The sequence below is a fragment of the Falco peregrinus genome, chromosome 3 (genome assembly GCF_023634155.1).
Source record: "Falco peregrinus isolate bFalPer1 chromosome 3, bFalPer1.pri, whole genome shotgun sequence".
Lineage (NCBI taxonomy): Eukaryota > Metazoa > Chordata > Aves > Falconiformes > Falconidae > Falco > Falco peregrinus.
In genome coordinates this window covers 21,320,886-21,340,406 of record NC_073723.1, presented here as the reverse complement: position 1 = coordinate 21,340,406, position 19,521 = coordinate 21,320,886, and the positions used below count along the sequence as shown (strand labels likewise).

The window sequence follows — 19,521 nt, the reverse complement described above, 5'->3', positions numbered from 1 at the left end:
GTTTTTTTTTTTTTTTTTCCAAGAGGCAGATAACCTTCCCCTTTAAAGCTCAGCAAATGTCAGGTATTCACAGTGTCATTGCTCCTCTCAGGTTTCTAAAGCCTCTCTGATACAGATACTCAACCATAATCAGGGCTTGTACACAAGAAGGTTGCTTTTTTTTTTTTTTTCTCCTAGTTTGCCTGCCCTAACAGCACTTCAAAGCTTTTTAAGCAGTAAATTCTAAGTCAGCTACAGGACAAGAGACAGAATTGCCTTAACCTAGCTCCTCTGCTCTCCCTGTGATCCTTGCTCACTCTTCCCATCAGCGACCTCATGTTAACATGACAGTTTGCCCGGTTTACTGCTTGTATCCACCGCAGCCACTCCTCTGCTGCTTAGGACAGCAGCATCTCTTTGGTTAACAATTGCAGGGAAGCAGAAGGGCAAACCCCAACTCCCTGCAAGACCCCAGGTCTGATAACACACAAAAGCAGCAGCTGCAGGGCAACATCCTACAGTCCAGATATGTGCACGGTTCCCACTCCTGGGAATCAGCTGGCACTATGAAGAATTATATATGACCCTACAATAAACCCAGCAGGCACCCCGGCCTTCAGCAGCTTAGGCATGGCAGGCGGTCAGTCACAGATCTCCCTGCGCATACCCGTGGGCAGTTTATCTGCAAACCAGCAAGCCTTCAGGTGATGAGCCAGACCCTCTGTCAGTCATGCAACATGTTCCTGACTCAACAGCAGCTCAGTTCATGACAGCTCGGGATTTGGCCCAGGAAACAAGCTCGGTCAGTCATTTCATCCAGCATCCCCCACTTTCAGAGAGGCTTATCTTCACTGGTTCAGTCTAGCTAAGAAATACCACAAGAGGTTTGGCTCTGTTTAATGGAGGGTGTATCTAGAACTGATATCACAGACAGCAATGACAATAAAAGCCTGCAATTCCCAAACTTAACTAATTAGAAGAATAAGGCAAATTCAGACTGGATAAGGAGATCTCCTCTGCTAACTCAGTTTATTGTCTTATTGACCGGCACAATCTGGCCAAATCCCCAGTGCAAACAAGCAGTTTTAGCCAATATCATCACAAAGCCAAAAAGTCTTAATTTGCTACAGGAAATGCTCATTTTACTGTATCTTGTACATCTGGCAATGGCTAAAATGCATCTAACTTAGTCAACAGTCAGATGTGATGAATCACAGCCAGCATTTTTCCACTGGTATAACGCAGAGCTCAGCAGACAAGCTGAATCCAAAATTTGAACACCACTGAACATCAGATGTTTCTACATTCATTTTCAATTAAATGTTTTTTTGCAGGGCTCAGAGAGAGAGGCTGTCTAGAAATACACTATATGACAGAACATACATAAAGGAAAAATAAATAGAAGCACCTACATGATGTGCAAGCCTGTGCCAGCAGCACGGCAGAGATCTCTTCGTCGTCTTGCACATAAGGTTTTCTCCCCATCTACTGAAAGCTGCTTTATTTTTTAAAGTTCACAGAGGGTTGGGGTGCTATTTTTTGACAGTTGCCCAATAGTAATAATTAAGTTCAACAGTTCATTCCCATCTGAAGCATACTTAAGCCTTCTGACCCACATTAGATCAAATTCCCAATATTTGTTTTGCATTTGGGCAACATTTTATAATGTTAATATATATTATATATGATAATATATATGTTATAACACAGTTTCCTTCTAGCCCTTTGGTCAGAAGGGAGCATCATCTCTCTAGATGTCAGTGCCCCCTATGAAAAGATGCAGCAGCGGATTCTCCCGTCCACCTTCTCCTGCTCCTCCCTCCAAACACACACACTCTCCACACTGATTTCACGTTTTCCAGGATGGAAAACTGCTCCACACAGTTGCATAGAGTCACGGGGAGCAGACTGGGAAAATTTTCCTCCACTGCTGGAAAACATGACTAACCAGCATCTGAGATAGCTCCAAAACTGACTTGTCCTCCCAGCAGAACACAGGCATTAGTTGCCAATGTGGAAAGCCCAAACTCCCAGCAATTATGCTTAAATTCTGACTCATTCCTGTTGGCATAACTTGTTTCTCCCTCTCCCCTTTGATTTGATCTTTCTGCAACCCCCACCTTTCGAAAAAGTAATGCCGTAGCAATTGCATTATATCTTACATTCACTTTTGAGAAATGGTCTGTATTTTCCTTATTGATCAAATGGAAAGAGGAGGTGATGATCTCCACACCTGAAAGTAACAGTTTGAGGATAATTCACTGATTACACCAGTTTAGAAATACTTAAAACTTTGATACCAATTGGCTGGGTGGACTTTGTTTATCTGAAGTAGCACTTCCCTTCTCTTCGACCTGTTTCTCCTAGAACAGCAGATAGAACAACAACCACAACAGAAACATCCCCCACTTAATTCTTTGTTATTTGTAGTTTTCCATTGCACTAAAGCCATGTTTAATACCAAAGCACTGCAGTTCATAAGAAGAAATATATTACTGCAAATGAGAGAAAGTACAGTCAAAAAATTAAGTCACTTGATCAACAGCACAGACATTCATGGCCAGAGAAGGGGCAAGAAACTGGGTCTCCAGTGAAAGCTGACATCTATTGCCCTCCAAGCAAGCTAAGCTTCATATGGAAGTCGGGGGATTTCTTGCTCGCTCCCTTCTTCATGCTATCACTCACTTTGGGAGTCTTTATTTTGGTCTGACACTTTTAACAGGGTTGGGATCAGCTCTGAGATTTGCCAGTTTTCTTGTGGGAGGGATCTGTTTGGTTTAAGAGGGAGTGGGAGAAGAAGTGTTAGATTTTGCAAAGAAAACCTGCACAAAAAGATATTTTTATTCCCTTGCCTTCCTATCAAAAGGTCTAGGCTCAATACCACTAAGCAAAAGGTGGATTTAAAATAGTGAGATTAAACTGAAGGCTGCAGGTGGGAGGACCTTCAGTTTTCAGTGGGGGGTTTAATCCTACCACCCCCGATTGCTTTGCTACCAGCCAGGGAATCAGACAGACACCCTGGATGTAGTGCGTTTTAATCCTGCTACACTGCTGCTGGCATCCTAGGAGCTTGGTCTGATTTTTTCTGTCATTTTTACCTGTCAGGCAGCAGCTGGAGTTAAGAGACAAGCAGTGAGTGTGGAGAAGTCAGGGCGTCCCTTCCTAGGGCTTCCAGAGGGGATCCTCACGGTGCAGCCGCTCATCCCTCCAGAAGCCAGGCAGCTGAACAGGGATGGCCATCAGCTGGGACCAAGGTAGCTGGGGCTTGGTCCCAACTCTCGTCCTGCACTTGTCCAGCAGCACACAGCACAAAATAATCTTTCCAAATCATGTTTTTTCATCTCTAAAGGCACAGCCCGTCTAATGCTGAAAGCATCCCAACCTCCTCTCCCCCCTGCCTGGGGGAGGGAGCCGTAAGTCTCTTGCACTCAGTGACTGGAACGCAGGACCCCCTCCCAAAACCTCCAGGGAGAGACAAAACAAGCTTATCCCAGGGCTTAACAAAAGGAGGTTTCCTGTCAGCCTCCTCTAATGAGATGCATCACATGGGCATTTTGCATTAAATCAGAGCAAGTCTTTACTGCTGTTTCCCACCCCCTCACCAGCAGAACTCTTCGGCCCTGCAAAGCCCCGCACCTCTCATGGGCTCACTCAATGGCGCCAAACACCCTTTGGCTGCTCGCACGGCAGGAGCACCCCAAAGTAGCTGCCCAAATGAGCTTCAGCTGCCCAAGGTCTCCAAAACACCAGGCCACCTTTCTTTGGCCTCCACAAGTGCGTTGCAGAGCAGGGCTATTTGCTAAAATTATGCAAATAAGTCAAAAAACTCGAAAACCAGTGCTAAAGATGAAGTACAAATGGGATTAACTGCCAAACCTGCAGACCATTGGAGTGCTACTGAAGTCAGCAGCAGCATCTAAAAGTATTCATCACATTTGAAGAATCCATCAATAACCCGATGGATTTTTATTATTTTTTTCTGTGTGGAAATGTTACTTTAATGTGATTTCCCTAGTGTATTCAAAAAGACAGGATGTGTATCTTTCTTCTGATCCAAAGTAAAAATATTTTTTTATATCTCAGTCAGCTATAAATACCTATAACCTGTGAATGCAAAAAATCCCTAGGAAACAGATGTAAAATCTCCCTATCTCTATATTCACTTTTTTTCATGCAACAGATCAGGACGGACAGAGTGCTCTGGAGATGGAACAGATTTTTGACTGTGGCAAAAAATGTGACAATTCTTCACCACACATAGGAGAATCCAAAACATCAAGCTTTTTTTTGCCTGCTTCTAGTGCTCCACACATAGCGCTCTCCTTTCAAGCAGTCTTAGGAGTGAGCTGTGAAGGAGCATCTGTTGTTTCATGGTACAATAAAAGTTTCAGTTGTTTAATTAATGCCCCCCCACCAACTGAAAAAAAAACCACAAAAAAACCCACCAAAAACAAAGATGGAGGAGGGAGAATGGGACAATCCCACATTCGTATCTGGAGGGAAGAAAGCCAAAAGCATTCCTCATTAAATTCCAGTTAAACATTCCCTGTGTAAAATGGTTACATGCTGCAAGAAAGCAGCAAGATAAGCTTCATTTCCAGGGAAAAGAAATACCTGGTTTGAAAAAGTAGTTGAAATGAACTGGTGTAGATCATGTGAATGTAATCCTCAAAGCTATTTCCAGTTAGGCAACAGTAATGAGAAAAACTCTTCAGCTGAAGAAGTGGGTTATTTTCAAGCTGCATTCCTTTCCCTCTGGATTTACCTCCTTCTCCTCTTCCCCAAAATACACTATACTTACGGAGCAAAGTTGTAGAAGCTGGAGTTTTTTGTTTCATTTTGTGGGTTTTTTTTGTTTCAGAGCAACCATTTCATAACCAAAATATTCACAAGCACTGTTTGCTTTTCAGACAGATGTTAAATTACAATTCTGTCCAAATGAGTTGGTTTGGGTTTTTTTGTTTGATTAGGGAGCAAAGCTGATAAGAGCAAAACCACTGGGGCTACACGAAATTTGTAGAGTTTCAATGAATTAACTTGCGAGATTGCCTGAAAGCAACAAGACTGACCACTTGCACTTCCAAGATAAATTCATCAACAGCTGCTTTCTATGTCCCTCCCTAGTATGTATCTCAAAAGAAGCCTCAGGCAGAACCTCTCTCCTAATCCATCAGAGGGCTGAAGTCTAACAAGCTCCTGGGGATGGAGGTGAGAAGAGAGGAGCAGGACACGGGGACGTGCACACGCACAGGCAGAAGGGCACTGCATAAGCCCTCTCCCCGCGAGCCCACACTCATCCAGATTGTGCAAAACCAGACCAAGGTGGCAGAACGTTGCAAAAGGACCTAAAAGCACAGCCTGAAACGAGGCTTGTTAAAGAAGAGATAAGGGAAAAAAACCCACCCACACATGCCAGCGGAAAATGATGGCCCCAGAAGGTCAAATACTGCACAAAGGAAAAAAAATGTTGGCTATTATGCAATATGAGATAAATTAATCAAGGCCAGAGAAACAGCAGCTGCTATGCAGATGGCACTTTCCACATCTTGACTGCCAAACCGGACAACTCAGGACTCTCTATTTCCGTTAATCTTCTTGGGCAATGACAGGCCAGAGCAAGCAATTTAAACAGTCACATCCAAGCATCCTAAGAGTCTATGGAGAGCCTGTGGAAAACGATGGCTCTGGGGTTAACCAAGCCACGATTCTGATGAAAAGCAGATGCCATTTAATTATTAGGGGGGGCTTCCACTAATTATAACCCGTGGAAGTATATTTTATAGTACACCAAAGATCAGAATTAACAAGAGCCCAAGGCTACTGGTACACACAGTTCCTCCCATGCCATTAAAATTGTATGTGTGGGAAGAGCAATGGGCCACTTCAACAAAAAGAGCGATCTCTTCTGTTGTTACAGGGAGTCCTGCATCTAAAGAGCAGTACAGACTTAGTTCAGGCTCCTGTCCTACTTGTTTGAGAGACTTCCTTTGGCAAAAAGAAAATTCATAAATTACATCTGTGTTAATTCAAAGGTTTCTTCCCTAGCCTTCACCTTCGCCAACAGAGTACCATTCATGACTAAACTACAATAGTCTTTGGCAGCTGACTATTTTTCTTTAACACACTGTTTTACATTTTCTGTATGTAGGAGCCCCGAATTATGCAACAGGATCTTGGTCAAAAACTAAGACACATTTTTTCTCGCCTGTCTGCATGGTGTGGTGATTGTAAAGGCATCTAAACCATGAGGTCTTTTAAGCTGTGAGTTCCCATTCTGCTATGTTTGGAAGAAAATGCTTTCTATGAAGAGTGAGGTAGGAGGCTGTGGCAAATATCCAGATAAATTCCTCGCTTTGGTGCATATGCAATCATTTCTCAGTACAAAGAAATCCTAATGACCTCAATTTTTGTGCCTAAGGTTCACTTTTCACAGTATTTTAAACACTCCACCACCCCAAATGCTCTTCAGATCTAATACATGCAACAATCCCAGGAAATTCCTTTTGGTTTACCCTTTACTTACAAAGAAAGCCTCACAGATGAAATTCATTTCTCTTAAATTCTTTAAACAATATGCAAGCAGCATGGGCTTTGAATACAGTGCTAATTATGGGTAGCAGACATTTTCTATTTAAATGGTCAGGTTAAAATTTATGGTGTGGTTTACAGACTACGAAAATTCCTGGTTTAGTAGGTAATGTTTGTAGTCCTTCCTCATGAGGATCCTATCTACAAGCAGGGGAACGTAACAGCATTAAAATGTACATCAAGACAAAAAGAGCAGTATTTTACATCATGTGTAGCAAAGACTAAGGTAATCTCACCTCTACGTTAAAAAATGCCATGGGCACAATTCTCCCAGTGTTTTTATTTTCACACAGAGGGTTTACTACATGAAAGCTATACATAGGTATCAAAGAGGAAGGAGGTACAGAAACAAGACGTTTGTGTAGAAAGGTGACTTGCCATCCTTCATTGGAAGAAAAGTCAGCCTGACTCCTTCAGCATCAGCCCATGGCAGAAACTCACAACTTCCCAGGTTAGTGGTGGCTTACACATCCCTTACAGTATTCAACACATCTTTCTAGTCAAGGGAAAAAAGCCTGGAGAATGCCTGTACAAGTCCCTTGCCACAAAGAACTCTCCCTTTGGGGTCAGGCAAGAAACGACACCATTTCGCATTTACAGCTGAAACTACACTCCTTCATTGCCTCTGCACCTTTAACTTCGCCCAAGATGCTGCTTTTCTGCTATTCCATAAAGACATCAAGCCTTGCGTTTCCTTACATTTCAGCACTGCTCCTCTGGCAGGCAGGAGATGCCAGCAGACAGCAAGTGTAAGGCTGGAGGAGCAGACTGCGTGCCTGCTTTCCTGCAGACCCTCATCCCCAGCAGCAAGTAGCCTGGAGACCATCCCGTTAATTTTAAATCCCCCAGGAAAGACAAAATCGGATGTGCCAGGTTGCAAAGAAAGCTTTTTTTTTGTACCACAGCTTCCTCACTTTGCATGGTTAGGGCTTACTTAAAAGGACTGGAGGGCTGGTTTGAATTCTTAGACCACTTCTCCCCCTTCCTGAGGAAGCTCTGGCATTCTGACCAGATGCTGGGAGCAATTCCAGCTCCATCTGTTTGAGAGTTTTGAGTTGTGCAACATAAATTTTACTTTAATGTGTGGTAATAATGACCTCCAAAACCCCATCTTGCCTCATTCAAATGTGCTAGCTGAAAGCCAGTTTTCATATATGTTAACACATTAAGTATTGCAGGGTGCATGTTAATGCTGTTTATGAAGATTAAGGCACACAAATTCCCATTAGTGCTAATGGCGGTTTCATGACCTAATCCCCGAGAAACACAAAAAACATTGTATCTTTGAGAAGCTCAAATCTCACCCCTATACTCCCTACCAGTGCTTGTCTGATCACTCCCACGTTTAAACATCCTATGTGCATCCATTCTCATTAGGTCTCACAAGCTCCACAGGTTCAGGATAGGTCAAGCCTTCAGACTGAAAAGGCTTTCACAGAAGTTACAAAGTGCTACAGGAAACTGCACCCCTGCTTCATTAAAGTGCATTTTCCCTCCTAAGGTAGTATCAAATCAGTGCTAGGGTTTGTCAGAAAGTTTGAAAATCTTCAACTTTGCTGAGAGTTAGTCTTTTGGCATTCTTGCGCAGACATCTGCACAGGCTGTTTTAACAAACCAGAAACAAACACTGGCTGTGCTCCGTTTCTGTAGTTCTGCTTTTTCACAGCCAACCTATCCCATTTCACCTACTTTTTCAACGGCAAAATGAAGACACAAAAGCTGATGAACCGAATGTTTTCAAATGTAAATCTCAAATCTCTTGTGAAATGGCAGAAGGCACTGTATTTTCCTCCCACAGGATGCTCCCCCTAATCTTTGTGTTGCTTCACTTTAATTCACGTCCTAGGAGATACAGAGAAGCACTGAAGTATTGCTTTCTGGGTGATGTATTTTTATCATAATATATGTTATTTGTGTTCACCAGCACATACTTAGAGAGAGAGAAAAAAACTATCTGTTCTTTTCCAGGTGGCACATGTTATTCAACACTTTTGCAAGCAAGCAAACATCCAGCTTTGGCAAGAATCAGCATGATGGTTATTTCTTTTCATTCTGCAAAAATCTTTGCAGAGGTGAAGGTCACAGAAGAAGGAGCTGTGCAAGCAGCAACTTTTGTCAGAAACCAAGGAGGGGGCACAGTCAGGTTTTGAGGCAGGTTCACGCTCAGACAGCCTGAGTTGGGATTCCCAAAGGAGCAAGTCTCCTCTTCATGCTCTCTGACCTCCTCTGTCCCAAGATAGATATTGAAATCAGCCAGTTCCTTCCTCTCCCCACTTCAACCCCCCTTACTCTCACAGCACCCTTAAACCTGATGGCTGGATCTTCCACAGCTGTTTGCTCTGCACTGCCAGGCACAAAGCAGCTCGGGGCTCCATCTCAGTGGATGCAGGACTCTCACCTAGAGACTGAGATAACAACGTGTTCATACCATTCATTCTCTTTTCACAAACTAGGGTCAAGGCAGTAAGCTACACACCAGACAACAGAGTAAAGCAATGATAAGCATCATTTAGCAAAATTATTCAGCTCTTAAGATCGCAATAGTGTCTGTGTATCTAGTTACCACAGAAAAATGTTGTCCCAAGGCACACAGAATGAAGTCACACATTTGGCCTTTGAGCTAAAGGGATTTTTTGTGTGAACTGTCACTGGTAATAGATTAACAACAAAGTGGTCATTTACTCTTTGTTGATGATACTACATAACACTGGGTTATATGCACTGCACCAAAGCTTGCCTTTTAGTTTAATCTAAATGGCAGTGAAGAAGACTAATAGATAGAGAGACTTCAAATGCATGCTCTCCTGAAAAAGAATCAAAGGAACTGATGTTAAAAAAAACCTGTCGTAATTACGTGAAACACAATTCTGTGCATACTGAAACCTAAACAAATTTATCAATTAACTTGTCTTGCATTCAGCAAACAGGCACAAACATTTGTCTGTGCTGAAACCACTCTCAGCAGCGAGTGGTTTTTTGATGGACACAAAATCCTACATCTGCAGTGGACCCAAAAGATTACCATACTTCTGATTTCATGTTGTCTATAATTATTGTTCCTAGCATCTTACAATAACAACAAAGGAGGCAAAAATTCAAATGAAAAAATAGGAGATTCTTGCCTAAGTAACCTACAAAGACAGAAGTTCAAGAGGAACTAAGCAAGTAGGGAAATTGGATGAACTTTGATACAGAGCAGCAGATAATATACATTGAAATAAGCCCTAAGCCACGTTTGCAAAGCTCCAGTTGGATGCAGTGAAAGAGGAGAACCAACAGCCAGGACAGATTTGAATGCCTGCGATGAATAAAGGACAACAGAGATAAGGCCAAAACATGATGAAATCACAATTTATTTTGTTTAGGGCGAGGAGCCCAGCCTTTTCCCACTGGCCCTTTTCTAAAATAAATAGGAAAAACTAATAGTCACTAACTACAGAAAGTTCAACAAGCAAAAGGATTTAGCCATGGGTTCCAGACAACAAATTCTAATAGCTGGCACTGGCATCCTTCATCGTGTTCTGGCTTGCCTTTCACCAATATTTCAGTGCTCTAAACAGTCAAAGAGCATCATATTTGGGGCTGAAGAGTTTTGGAGCAGGGGAGAATCCCGACCCTCTCTTCCTTCCCACATAATGTAACAAAAAGACTTAATCTAGTTTCCTCAGTAGGGCTCACTGCCAAAATACTTAGTCACTTTTAGTCTGTTTGCTTTTGATACAGTTATACGTTTCTGGTTTGTCATACCCTTATCTGATTCAGTTTGATATTTGTTCAACAAGAGTGTTTGGGAATGGGGTACACAGTTTGTGTGCACATTCACATACACCTTTGACCATCATTCTCTGAAACACACACATGCAGGGACTGTCCCACGCTCCCACACACAAATATGGGCAGATTTAGTTAATTGCCATATGGAAAAACAAATATGCTCAAGACATCCCGTGAAAGAAAACAAGGAGATTGGTAAACTCCCAAGCAGTACATAAAGAGGGGTTTCAAGGCTTTCATTTGAGGAAGAGATCAGATCATCTAGCATTCTGTTTTGGCGAATTTGTGTCAAATTGACATTCCAATTTCGGCAGCATACAGAACACTGCACAATTATTTAGCACTGTACAGATTTTACATAACTCTTGAAGTTACTGACTAGATTCATTTTCCTTCTGACTATAAGACAGATTAATCTGAAATGAATTAAGACAGGCAACCAGAAGTAATGTTACTATAGCTGGTAAACATTCTTTAAACTGCTATATCAGTAAGCCGCTTAAAAGCCTCACTATCACTGTATGCTACATCTGCTTGATAATTACTACCTCTCAGACCAAAGCTTATGACTACATACTGCATTATTGCAACACAACAGGCGAAGCAGTACAGGTAGCCAGCAATCCCAAAAGTAGAATTTGGTGAAGTACTTAATTATTCACACACAAAATGTTAGGCCCTGGAAAATCAGGCAGTGCAGTGCCCACTCCCTCATACAGGCAGATGCTCTAAGCCTTGAAATGAGAAATCCTGTCTCACCTTAAAAAAAAATCAAAATCAAGCCACCATGTGCTTCATTATACGAGGCAGAAATAATTCAGAGAAAGACATAAAACCTGCATTATTACGGGCAGGAGAGTATACTGTAATTATACCTTAGAAAGGTTAACAGAAAAAAAACCACCAAAACCCCAGCACCCAGACCAGGGTGAAGGAGGAAGGAAAGATTCCTCTCAATAAATAAAAGGCTTTAAATTTTGAGACTGAGACAAGTAGCACTTTGGGAAAAGATCTGTTAATTCCTATAGGACTGTGGTTCTGTGGTGGTTTAGTCCTTTACACCTAAAGGAAATGCAAGTGTTTAACAACTCCACAACTCCAGACAAGTCCAGGATAAAACATAACCTCCGCCCACAAGCACTTCCATATAGAAAAGGTTTCAGATTGCACACAAAATGTGGCAATTGTGCACTTAAAAGAGTTTGGGCTGGTAGAAAGGAAATCATCACCACTGAGTGTGAAGCACTTGCTAAATAAGGCCAGATTCTGGTTGTACGCAAAACTGGTATTACACAGCTGCAGTAGCTGCATGAACTGCAAAAATAAAAATACCCTCAAAACAAAAATCATGCTGTTCAAAAGACAGGCATAGACCACAGTGTGGAATAAGAATAAAGAGAAATATGTATAATAAGAATGTTTCAGTTGTACGTTTAAAATTAATTTCTCTAAACTTGCCAAAGAAATATTTATCTCAGTGATCTTAATTCAGTGATGTCTCGGTCTACACAGTGAGACACAGAAAAGAATCAAAGGAAGAATTAATTGGCAATGCAACAGTTTCCAGTCTTGATTTGGTTTGTCTCCTCCAACCGTATCTTGCACATACATGTTCTAATACCTGACATTGGAGGCATCTGAATTTTGCTCTCAATCCCCAAGAATGCAAGAACACAAGAAAATAGCTGTCTTCCACCTGGGCACTTGTTTATGCTCTGCTTATCAGATTTTTTTCCTTTAAAAGTGAAAAAAAAATCAGTTTAGTTATTCACACAGAAATTTTAATTACTGCAGCTAACTCCTAGGCTACTGGGAAGTTTTCAATCTCTTGTCAGAACTGATTAAGCAAAATTCATCCAAATACCCAAAGATACTTAAGTTTAGAGGGAAACAGAGCTGTACTGTTAACTCTTTAGTTTCAGGATGTTCGGTAGCACATGGAGCCTCTCCTCACTGAAAGGCTTTTGAACACAAATGTCACGGAGTTAAAATTTAGGTAGAACCAGAAATGTGTTTAAACTGTAGTTCTGGAAGAAACTCAAAAGAAACACAGAGAACACAATCCTACAAGCTGCTTTCTTTCAAAGCCATCATGTACAATTTAATATCAAGTAACATTATGGCTGGCTAGCGCAGCTTTCCTGAACGGGTGTGCTTCATAGGACTTCAAATGTGCTATTTAACAAATCAAAAGCAATGGACCATGCAAATGTTTCAACAAAATAGGATCAATGCTTGATATAAAGTTACTTAGACAGTGCTGAAAGTAAAAGAAAATTACACTCTACAATGAGAATATTTAAGATTATGATAACTCCTATATAAAATAAGCCCTGTCTTACTCTTGCCCCTTCTTTCACATCAAGAATTAATTTGGGCTAGAGGACAAAACAATGCAAGGACTCCCATGTGTCATTACCCACTATAAAGGGTATCTATTAAATTCAAGCCTGGAAATAGTTCAGCCTCAAGCTTTTGATCAAGTCCTCTAGCATATTTACACCCTCACTTCTGCTACATGGCTTCAAAATTTTCAAAAAGAGGACCAGCATGGAAACGGAGGGATCAACTCAAAGGGCAGCTAAGGAAATTACCCAGTTACTATTTCCAGGCTGTTTTCTGTCCCAGTCGCGTGCCCCTGTGTAGTCAAAAGGGAAGACACCAAGTCCAGAGGGCCAAATTCTGCAGCATATAGAGACAGTCCAACAGGATCTAAATTATTCAGGGATCATGCAACCACCCTGGGGCCAGAGCTGGTCAGTGACCACCAGCTGGTCCGACATGCTCCTGCCAGCCGGCTGCTGCGTGCCCAAACTCTCCCGGGGACACAAACGAGGATTTAAGCATCTAAATGCTTAATTATCAAAACCACACAGGGGACCCACACGGGTGTCCGTGGGTGTTACACTCACTAGCAGTGCTGCAATACTGATGCTCTGAACAGAAACACCTGCACAGGCTCCCCAGCTACACACCCCTGCTCCATATTGTACAAAACACACAGGAAGCATTTGTAAAAGCTGAGAATAAGCACCCACTGGCAGTTCTAACAGCAGCTCCTCCTATACTGATAACCTTACCCATCTGCCCACGTCTGTTTTGGAAAAAATAATTACCCCTACCATCCCCAGAACCCGGCTTTGCAGGCGCATATCCTCCAACCCAGTAATCCGTTTTACGTATGTAAATGGAGTTTGCGTGGTCACTCCTGATGGCTTGCTATCTACTGGTCCAACAGTTAGGAGACTGGTGCTGGTTTCCTACCCGAGAGAGCACCGGCTGATTGCTCTACTGCATGCCAGCCTTATTATTTCAGGGTGACATATCTCTCTGTGACAAAAGGGATGAGGACTTCAAATGACCTGGTGGGGGGAAGCTTCTCCTTTATCTGTGTTTCATTAGGAAACACTATGGTTCCAAAATCCAGTAAGAAAATTTCAGTGTATTATCTGAGCAGGCAGAAAATGCGAACCTTTTTTTTTAAATCTATAACTGCAAAGCATTAGACAAAAGACAAGTAACTAATCTTTGTTTAAAATAGCTTGCTTTGTTTAAAATATAACATATGCCCCCCGGCATTAACTACTTCACATCTCAGGGGCTTGAGGTTATTTCAGGATTCAGTAACTAATGGAATAATTATATTACTAGGGGGTTAAGCAACAATGTCTACATAGTTTAAATATCTTCTTGTAACTGCTTGGTGATAAACTACATTACACATCCTCCAGAAGGCAATATATTCTGAATGCTCAGACAGTATTTATGAGTTTGTTTCAAAGGTTTCTGATTTTATTTAGAGTGTTCAAAGTGTGTAGGCATAGTCAAAGCAATACATTTTAAACCCTGCCATAAATCATTCACTGTGCAAAAGCAAACTTTCATTAAAAAGAAAGCCCTTAATTGGTGAGAACTTCCTGAATGTAAACCGTCACTCTGGATACCACCTCTTGAGCCTTTCTTGTAGCAGATGGTCATTAACTTGCGGCAGGATGGGCACACAGCCTGCCCAAATCATCCGGCCCTGCTGTCCCGCCTCGTCGATCCTTGACGGGCCAGAGCCCCCCAGCCGGCTCCCGATCCAGCAGCGCAGACCGCCTCACCACCCAGGGGACCCAGCCCATGGCTGTAGCTCCCAGCCTGAAATTCAGCATTTCAGCACTTGAAGACATGGCCGTGAGCTGAACCACCAAATAAGCATCAGCAGAGAGACCCCAAGTCCTCTTTTGCCATTATTCAGATTTTTCTCTAGTGCAAGTTCTTCAGATCATACATTTAGCTTGGTGATGTTAATAGGCATTTATTAAGCTTATGGATGTTAACGATGGTCTGTTAAGATTTCAACTGTCTTCATGCTACACAAGATCCAAGAGAGATTTCTAAAAGGCACATGCAGACAATGCTACAAAATGTGAAACCAAATTACCATTTCCTTCCCTGCCAGTACTTCTAAAGGCCATTTCACACCTGGATGACACCATTCACATGTTTATGTGTGTGCTTTGACTTCACTGAGGGATGTTGATTTGCCTCTGCTTTCGAGGCTGCTCCACCTGGAGAAGTCCTAAGGCACACTGACACTGCCCAGCAAGGGACCCAGCAAGGATCCTTTCACATGCAAGGATCCCCGGGCCATATCCAGGTGACACCATCCGGTTAGCCAGGAGGAGTTCCCAAGTGAGAGTCAAAAGACGGAGGTGTTGAAAACCACATGGAAGGCCAGAATTCAGAACTTGTTCTGAAGACAAGACAATGTCACTTTAACAGACCTCATCAACATATGCAGGAATGAAAAAAAAAAAAACCCAAAAAACAAACCTTTAGTGAAAAAGAAATCCAAAAGATTCCTTCAAGCCAGGTGATCAAAAAACAGGAGAGCAAAATATTACTTTCTGAACCCAACAGTTGTTCAAAATATAGACACTGAGTTGTGTGCATCACAGCTTTTACATCAGCCCTCTACCCCTGCACACAGGTAACTCAGAGACCACAGAAGGTGAGGGAAGGAGAGGAACTATAATTATCGATAAAACCCTGATATCATTTACAAGCGTTCTTAGAAGAAGGTACCTCACCCCTTCAAGCTTGGCTCCCAGCAAAGAATGCAACGATGTCACACAGAAGAGCACAGCACCGGTCTCTTAGTCTCTTATCCTTCTTCGCATCCCACCTCTGATCACATCCCTTAACTGGAGGTGTTGGTGCCATGGCCCAGTCACAGCTGCTCTAATTACCGGGAAAATGGAGCAAGTCTCCTATGCAATGCCGATTGATAGCATTTAGGAAGCTGATTTTGTAAGCATTAGAAAAATCAAATTAATTTCATTTACATGACAAAAATCTGATTTATTTCTTTCTAAGCACTAACTGGCTTTGCTCATCCAGATTTTCCAGCAACAAACCTTGCTCTTAAAAGCTGATCACTGACTTCTTTGTGATCGACATTCTTCTTGTACTGGCCTGAAATTTCACTTCACTTTAATCTCACTTTGTATCACATAATTGAGAAAAAGAACATTCTGTAACAGCCCTACCCTTCACAATGCTATCATCTTCACAAAATTTTACACAGTGTGTTAATGATGGGCAAAAAAAAAAAGCTGTGTGAGGGTTTTATCAGCCGCTGCGGTGGTTGTGACAGGCAAAACCATGCTCCAGGGCCAACTTCACCATTATAAATGTTCAGGGAAACTTCCAGCTTCCCGTATGGTCACGGCACATAATGCAACGCTTGCCAACGTAAAGCACATAGATATTTTAATACACACTGCAATTCACGTAATACAAAATCAAACTCAGTAAGGAATGGCAGTAGAACAGGGACAGCCTAGCGGAGTAACAGCTGTAGATTAAACACCATCCACAGCGCTTTGCTGAAGGGAGGACAATAAATAGACACAGAACGGCTGATCTCAGCTCAGCCCTTAAGGAGCTGTAAGGTCCAGGCCACAGAACAGGTACCAGCATAAAAATGCAAAAGCTACACAGACAAATTTGGTAATGTCTGTTCAAGACAGAAATCTAGGCTTGAGCACAGAAGGATCACAGATGTGTCACTGCTGAGAAGGAAAACCCAGTCAGGTAAAAAGATTTAGGTCACCTGCCTAGCAGGACTAGGAAAATCCACACTGTCTGTCTGCCCTGCATGTGACCCACCAGAAAAAAGGCTCCAATTTACCCTCCAGACAGACAGTTCTGTACAAAGGAAACTGGAGACTAAGACTCCACTGGAAATTACCACTTTGGTGATTTAATATGTGCACACACATACGTGCACACACACAAACGCATCGGAAAGGCACTGCCGGCAACACGGCTGAAGCAGGTGGAAATGCAGCACGGAGAGCAGAGCGGGCAGGCTGCTTCAGGCTGTGGGGTTTAATGCAGCCGTAAATATTACCAGTCTCAGCTATTCCAGCTCGACGCAAGCGTCGCTCGTCAATATTACTGTCAGCTCTGCGTTAGCAACAAGCCACATGACAGCCACGGGTCACCCGTTCCCCCCGGCCAGGAGAGAGCGGCTGCAGACAAGCTCAGCGTGCCCGCAGCCCTGGACACCTTCACGCAGGGGCAGAAAGAAGCAATGCAGATGGGAACCCAACACAGGGTGTCACTCAGGAATTCGCTTGAGAGCAGCTCTGTGATCAATTGCTCAGGGCAGTGAGCTTTTTAGGACTTACCCAGGAATGCAGAGGCAACCAGAAAGCTCCCTCTGAAGTTTCGCTGCAGCGAGTGACCTGCCTAAATGCCAAGGTGACAGATGCCTGTGTCAGGCAGCCTGTCCTTGCCTCCTGGCCTTGGGGGGGCTCACAGGCAGGGAAGAACAGAAAAGCTTTGATGCAGTGCATGGGTATGCATGTCAGTGGGTGTCTATTGATGGTTACAGAGCTGCCAGACCACTTCGTTAATGCAGCCAAGCCTTTAAATAGAAAAATGAGAAAATATCTTTAATTTTATTCTTTTAATTTTATTTCAAATTCTTCTCAAACCACTTCTGATGCTGAACTCGCCTACAGGGAGGGGGCTTTGCTTCTTCCTTTGCTAAAATGACAGCTTTTAAAATGGCATCTGCAGTAAGGTGCATCAAAAGCAAGGTTCAGTCTATGGGTTTTTAGAAAACTTTTACTATTTGTTCATTAGTATTTGCTTTGCATTCCTTAAAAAACTCCCCATTCCTCTTCACTTTTACATTATGTCTCCTATAATGTCGTATCTACAACTGGGTCAGTTTTCAGAAGGAGCCAGCTCCGGCACAAAATCATCCCTGCTTAAACCGACAGTAAAAATATCAAAGCCTTTGATCAGCAGTCATCTAGTAACAGCAGTGCTGAGGAACTTCCACTATGAACATTAATTTTCAAATTTCACAGAATCACAGAATGGTCAGGGCTGGAAGGGACCTCTGGAGATCATCTAGTCCAAACCCAGGTTCACCTAGAACAGGTTGTAGAGAGACACATCCAGGCAGGTTCTGAATGTCTATAGAGGAGACCCCACAGCCTCTCTGGGCAGCTTGTTACAGTGTTCTGTCACCCTCAGGGTAAAGAAGTTCTTCCTCATACTCAGGTGTTGCAGTTTGTGCCCGTTGTCCCTTGTCCTGTCGCTGGGCACTACTGAAAAGTGCCTGGCCCTATCCTTCATTCTAAGTATTGCATTCTGAGTATTCATTTTCAAAGTTTTAAAAACATTTTAGTGCCCCTTCTCCACAAAGCAAGCAACTTTGCCACAAGATTGATGGGCTTTGGTGGGTCTAGACTTCAAAGGTGCCAACATCCAGTGTTCTTTGGGGAAAAAGATGCTGAGAAGCAGGTTAAACTTTGCAGAGAGGGAGAACTAATGGAGACGCCCAGTAGAAGAAATATTTTCTCTCCTTCAGAAAAGGTTTTAATGCGTCTCACCATTGCAACCTTCCTGCAAATGGACTGGCATAATTACACACTGGCCTTTGCATGGGCCAGGGGGAAAGCCTGGAAGACTATACCACATCAGATATACTGAGCTGCGACACTTTGAAGAGACAAGAAAATGAGCTTTCTAGTTATTTATGTAAGCAATTCAGAAAGCACATCCACCGGTTTCTCATCTCAGAGAGATTTTATTTTTGTGGGGACTTCTCAAGGACAAAGGCTTCAATTCCAAAACTTTATTCAGGAAAAGAAAAAGCAAAAGAGATGAAAACCCCATAGCACTACTTGAGTGACAAGCAATGCTGCACCAATTGCTAACATCAGTAACGTCTTGGCATCCCTGGCACATACAAAGGCCCAGGTCAAACACGTTAGGACGGCAGCATTTACTGCTCGGTCTCACTTCCACAGCACTCCTGATGGATGCTGCACTGCCTGCGCTGCGTGGCATCCTCCCCCCAGCACCCAGAGCTGCTGCCTCCAGAAGATAAAAGGCTCCTGCTGCAACAAGGAGTTAATAATGAGATACAAAAATAGTGGACTCTCATTTCCTTCAGGCAAATTAAAGGGAGGATTCAAGTTCACAGAAAGGTTTGAAATGGAAGGTAGGATGGAAAAAGACTGATAAAATACACCCCAGAGCATTACAGGGTGCAGTCTATGTATTCTCCCCTCAAACGCAAGTCGTGTATCAAACAGGGATCTCTAAATATCTGCCCGTAGGAGCTCTGAGTGACAACCTGGTTAAGGCACAGCAGATGTCAGAGCCAGGCAGAGGGGCATGATGGCCCCTGCTCACCCAGCACCGGGGAGGGACACCCAGGGCTACCCGGCAGGCACGCCTGGACAGCCCTGGGGACAAAGCAGATAAACTGGATCCCTCTACCTTTTGGGGGGTATTCCAGCATTCTCAGAAGGGGCTTAGCTTAAGAAATAGACATGGAGGTTTCTAGACCTCTGAGCAGAGGCAGGAGTGCGCCCTGCACTGCTGGCACCAGCCGGGGCTCTCCTCTCCCTGGAGCTGGCCAGGCCAACCCTGCTGTGCCCTCTCTGCACTGCCCCAGAGTGCGGGAGACCCAAAGCAGGGCCGCAAGGCTCCTTCGCATTTTCCCTTCTTTCCCGGTTTCCTGCGCTGCAATTACCGCTGGCCACAGCAGACATCTAAGTGGCAGGGGGGAGCGAGAGCAGCAGTGAGGTGCTGGCCCTGCTGCCTGTAATGGTGGGGTCCTTCCCTGGCTCCGTGCCGTGCGGGCAGAGGTTGGCCATTATGGGC

At 43.3% G+C, this 19,521-nt stretch overlaps 1 protein-coding gene across 1 annotated transcript in view; it reads right to left on the bottom strand.

Moving 5' to 3' along the window:
• EXT1 (exostosin glycosyltransferase 1) overlaps nucleotides 1-19,521 on the bottom strand; it is a 187,293-nt gene that overhangs the window by 114,962 nt on the left and 52,810 nt on the right. The gene's annotated exons all lie outside the window — the stretch shown is intronic.